This window comes from Phascolarctos cinereus, unplaced genomic scaffold, assembly GCF_003287225.1.
Source record: "Phascolarctos cinereus isolate Bilbo 61053 unplaced genomic scaffold, phaCin_HiC Scaffold_2;HRSCAF=192, whole genome shotgun sequence".
Taxonomy (NCBI): domain Eukaryota; kingdom Metazoa; phylum Chordata; class Mammalia; order Diprotodontia; family Phascolarctidae; genus Phascolarctos; species Phascolarctos cinereus.
In genome coordinates this window covers 387,661,611-387,667,406 of record NW_027555625.1, presented here as the reverse complement: position 1 = coordinate 387,667,406, position 5,796 = coordinate 387,661,611, and the positions used below count along the sequence as shown (strand labels likewise).

At 42.0% G+C, this 5,796-nt stretch overlaps 1 pseudogene; it reads left to right on the top strand.

The window, feature by feature from the left end:
* Positions 1 to 1,476: 1,476 nt before the first annotated feature.
* On the top strand, positions 1,477 to 2,979 carry LOC110199712 (protein SEC13 homolog pseudogene; annotated as a pseudogene).
* Positions 2,980 to 5,796: the final 2,817 nt, after the last annotated feature.

Sequence of the window (5,796 nt, the reverse complement as noted above, 5' to 3'; positions counted from 1 at the left end):
TGAGGGCACCACCATCCTTCAGTCACCCAGGCTCACAACTTGGGTGTCATCCTCAACTTCTCATTCGCATCCCTCCCCCACAACATCCAATCAGTTGTCAAGTCCTGTTATTTCTATCTTTGTAACATCTCCCCTTCTGTCCTCTAACACAGCCAGTAACCCAGTCCAGGCCCTTATCACCTTACACATAGACTATTGTATTAGCTAGCTCTGCTTGGTTTCCCTGCCTCAAGTCTTTGCCCACTCCAATCCATCTTCCACTCTGCTATCAAACTGATCGTCCTAAAACAGGTTTTGATCACTTCACCATATTCAATAAACTCCAGTAGCTTCCTTTTACCTCCTAAATCAAATGTAGAGTCCTCCATTTGAATTTTAAAGCTCTTCATAACCTGGCACTTTCCTGTTTTTCCAGTCATTATACATCTTACTCCCCTCAACATATTCTTTGATCCAGTAACATTACTCTCTTTACTGTTACTCAAACAAAACACTCCATCTCCTGACTCTGAATGTTTTCACTGGCTGTTCCCAATGCCTAGAATGCTCTTCTTCCTTATCTCTACCTCCTGGTTTCCCTCAAGTATCATCTAAAGTCCAACCTTTGGCAAGAAGCCCTTCTCAGTCCTCCTTAATCTTAATACCTTCCCTCTGAGACTACCCTCAATTTATCCTGTCTGTATTTTGTTTGTATATAATTTTTTGCATGCTGTCACCTCCATTAGACTGAGAGCTCCTTGAGACCAGGATTGGCTTTGATTTTGCCTTTGTCTGTATATCCAGCACTTAGCACAATGCTTGGTATGTAGTAATTATTGAGTAGGAGGAGAGCCTGGTCAGTCTTATCAAAAGATGTTGAGGGATTGAGAAACATGAAGAATGAAAAAAAAAGGCTATGGATTTAGCAATTAAGAGATCATTGATAACCTTGGATTTAGCAATTTCAGTAGACTGGTAGGGGTAGGAGCCAAATTGCAAGGGATTTAGAAATAATAAAACAGCAAGTTTTTTTTTAAACACATCCTCTATGTGAAGCATTCTACTAGGTGCTAAAAATGCAGACATAATGAAATAGTCCCTGCCCTCAAAAGAGCTTACCTTCTATCTGGAAAGACAAGGGGTGTGTGTGTGTGTGTGTGTGTGTGTGTGTGTGTGTGTGTGTATGTAAAAAATAAATGCAAGGTAATGGGAGAGACCTGGAGAGGCTTCATTTGAAAGACTGGTGTTTGAAATGAGTTTTGAGGGAAACAAGATTCTAAGAGGTAAAGGTGAGAAGGGAGTATGTTCTTGCCAGTGAAACAGCCGGTGAAAGGGCATGAAGATGGGAGATGAAATGGCAAGTGTGGTTGTTCACTCTTGTCTGACTCTTCATGACCCTCTTTGGAGTTTTCTTGGTAAAGATACTGGAGTGATTCGCCATTTCCTTTTCCAGCTCATTTTACTGATGAAGAAACTGAGACAAACAAAATTAAATGACTTGCCTGGGGTCACACAAGCTAGTAAGTGTCTGAGGCTGGATTTGAGCTCACAAAAATTAGTCTTCCTGGCCGCCACCGGGAGGAGCTGCCACGTCCCAGCCCGGGAACCGCCGCCGCTGCCACCATGGTGTCAGTCATTAACACTGTGGATACCTCCCATGAGGACATGATTCATGATGCCCAGGTGGACTATTATGGCACCCACTTGGCCACCTGCTCATCAGATAGATCTGTCAAAATCTTTGATGTGCGGAATTGTGGTCAAATTCTCACTGTTGACCTGAGGGGTCATGAAGGCCCCATATGGCGAGTGGCCTGGGCTTATCCTATGTATGGAAACATCTTAGCCTCCTGCTGCTATGACCGGAAAGTCATCATCTGGAAAGAAGAAAATGGCACGTGGGAAAAAACATATGAGTACACAGGACATGACTCTTCAGTGAACTCAGTGTGCTGGGCCCCCCATGACTATGGGTTCCTTCTTGCCTGTTGCAGCTCCTACAGGCCCATCTCCCTGCTAAGCTATGACGGCCAGGGGCAGTGGGAGGTGAAGAAGATTAACAACGCCCACACCATTGGCTGCAATGCTGTGAGTTGGGCTCCTGACGTCATACCGAGGAGCCTGGTAGACCAGCCATCTGGACAGAAGCTGAACTATATCAAGAAGTTTGCCTCGGGTGGCTGTGACAACCTGGTCAAGCTGTGGAAGGAGGAGGAGGATGGTCAGTAGAAGGAGGATCAGAAGCTGGAAGCCCACAGTGACTGGGTCCGAGACGTTGCCTGGGCCCCTTCCATTGGCCTGCCGACAAGCACAATTGCCAGCTGCTCCCAGGATGGTCGAGTGTTCATCTGGACCTGCGATGATGCTTCTGGAAATATGTGGTCTCCCAGATTACTGCACAAGTTCAATGATGTTGTGTGGCATGGTCTATCACAGCCAACATCCTGGCTGTTTCAGGAGGAGACAACAAAGTTACTCTGTGGAAGGAATCAGTTGATGGACAGTGGATATGTATCAGTGATGTCAACAAAGGCCAAGGTTCAGTGTCTGCGATCACAGAAGGCCAGCAAAATGAGCAGTGACCACGTCAGTGCCAGCAGGGCAGATCCACCAAGGAATCAGCCAGCCATGGAGCTGGGGGACAGCTGTCTGCAGCCAGGACCTCTGGAACTGCTACATCTGGGTCAGCTGATGAACAGGTTTTTCCCAAACTGGGAAAGGAAATGAGATGATTCCGAATTCAGTAAGATCACATGTTCCTACGAATAGATGCACCACAGTATTAATCATCTGCCTTAAAATGATTCAATATGATCTCTAAGTTAACTTGACGGATTCAGAACACTTGTAGTTTAAGAAAAATTATTACAAATGGTCTTCAGAGTTATTCATTTTAAGATTTTTTTTATCAGCTACTTTTGTGTACCCCTTGAATTTGGGGTTTGTGTTGGGGATGGGGTTGTTTTCAAAATAATTGAATAAAGTCAATAATTCTTTAAAAAAAAATTAGTCTTCCTGACTCCAGGCCCAGCAGTCTATCTACTTCCCCACCTAGCTGTTAGGTATAGCAAGAAAGCCATTCTGGCAATTCCAAAGGACCTATGATGAAAAATACTAGTCACTTTCGAAGGCAGAACTGATGAATTCTGAGTGCAGATTGAAGAATACTTTTTCTTTTACTTTATTTTTCTTGGGATTTTGTTGTCTGTGTTTTCTTTTGCAACATAGATATATTGTGTTTTATATTACTTTACATGTATAATCAATATCAAATTGCTTGCCTTTTCAAGAAGGAGAAAGGGAAGGAGAGAATTTTGAACATAAATTTTTTAAATGATTGTTAAATTTTACATGCGATTGGGAAATATTTAACAAAATAAAAAAATATACATTTTTTAAAAAGGCCAGTGTGGCTCTACAGTACAGTTTGGAAAGGTAAGTAAAATAAAACAAGATTAGAAAGGTAAGTTGAGGCCAGGTTGTAAAGGGCTTTAAATGTCAAACACAGGAGTTTTATATGTGATTCTAAAGGCAACTGGGAACCACTGGAATTTATTGAGTATGAGGATGACAGGTCCAACCTGCCCTTTAGAAAAACAATTTTATCAGGTGGGGGCAGGGGAGATAGAGTGGAGGCAAGAAGACAGTAAAGAGGTTCTTGAACTAGTTCTTGTGGTAGGTGATAAGTTGTGTGGTGTTTAATCATTGTTAGTCATGTCCACCTCTTCATGACCCCATTTAGGGTTTTATTGGCAAAGATACTAGAGTGCTTTGCCATTTCCTTCTCCAGCTCATTTTACAGATGAGGAAACTGAGGCAAACAGGGTTAAGAGACTTGCTCAGGTAAGTGTCTGAGGCCAGATTTGGACTCAGGAAGACGAGTCTTCTTGACTGCAGGCCCAGCACTCTAACTACTATACCACTAGCTGCCCCAGGTGATGAATCCTTAAACTCCATGTGAAAAAGAGAAAGGGATAGATGCATGAGTGTTGTGGAAGTAGAAAGGGCAAGCTTTGTCAACTCTTTAGATATGTGGAGTGAGATGGGCAGCTAGGTGTCACAGTGGATGGAGCTCCAGCCTTGGAGTCAGGAGGACCTGAGTTCAAATCTGCTCTCAAACCAGACACTTGACACTTACTAGCTGTGTGACCCTAGGCAAGTCACTTAATCCCAATTGCCTTGCCAAAAAAAAAAAAAAGAGAAAAAGAAGATCAATATGTGGAGTGGGTAATCAAGGATGATGATACTAAGGTTTCAAAATACAATTATATTTATACTGCTTATCTCCCAGAGTGTTTGTGAGGAAAATATTTTCTGTATTGAAAAACCTTATAGAAATGTGAGAAGCCATATGATATATTAAAAGTTCAGTAACTTGAGAGTCAGGAGCCCTGGATTCGAATCCTCCCTCAGACACAAGCTAAACTGTATGCCCCCGTGGAAAAGTTACTTAAGACCTTAGTCCCTACAGTATAGACTAGGACAGGAATCAACTTCCTCATCCATAAAGTGGGGATAAATAATGCTTGCATTCCTTTACCCATAGAGTTCTTATAAGGAAAATGCTATGTAAATCTTTAAGTGCTATATAAATGTCAGTTATTATTAAAAGCTATGAATATTATCCAATTAAAGATTGATTTTATACCAACTATGTACTGGCAACACTGTGCTTTTAAGGGCTGGGGGAGACTAGATATAAAGTTTATGTAAGATACCCTTTCCTCAGACAGCATACAGATCAGTTGGAGGAATATGACAAACACACAATTCATTTCAATTCAACAAACAGTTATTAAGCATTTACAATGTACAAAGTACTGTTCTAGTCACTGAAGACCCAAAGCCAAAAATGAAACGGCATTTGTCCTCAAGGAAATTATGTTGTATCAAGGAGATAGAATATGTATATAGATAAGTAAAAGTAAGGAAATATGAGGAGAGAGAACAGCACTTGGGGGAATTTGGAGGGGGAGGGGATACAAGGAAGTAGAATCAAGGAAGACCTCATGGAAAGCAGAACCTGAGCTGAGCCTTAAGGATGAAGATAAAGATTGTGAGAGATAGAGCAGTTTTGGACAGGTTCCTTAAAATGACCATCTATGGAATAATTGGGTTGGAGGAAAATAGAATAACATTTTCTATTTCCTAACATTAGACAAAAAATTAAATGCTAAACCAAGTGATATTGACTAGATAATATTGACTATAAGTACTACTAAAGTTCAAAGAATAGGGAGATTGATCTGGACTATAGTAACCAGAGAAAGCTTCACAAAGGAGCTGAGAGTCAAGTTGGGCCTTGAAGGATGAGAAAGGTGATAGGTACACAGAAAGTGGGAGAATATTTCAATGAAAAGGAGCAACCTGAATAGGCACAAATGTAGGAAGATGCAGAAGGAACCAGATGCTGGGCCCAGGAGCTTTATAAATAGATACTCAGTTGGTCATCAACAAGCATTTATTAAGCTCTCACTGTCGTTCAGTGTCAGGTGCTAAGCTGTTAGTAGAAATTGGAAGACAGTTCCTGCCCTCAAGGAGCTTACATTCTAACATGGAAAGGCAACACCTAAAAGAAAACTATGGGGGTTGAGAAGGAACAAAGGCACCCTACTATAGGACCATAGTGGAGGAAGTTCAAAGTACAGCCTGCAAAAGAATGAGTTGTGACTTGCTTTCATGCCCACCTTGAAGGTTCTGGGAGGAGCCATCCCATCCCCATCTGAGGGAGAGATTGAAGGGGTGGAGGGGATTTCCTCTATGAGAATTCCAGGGCTGGAGTGAGGCTTCAGGATGAAGAGCAATGGTCCTTAGTAC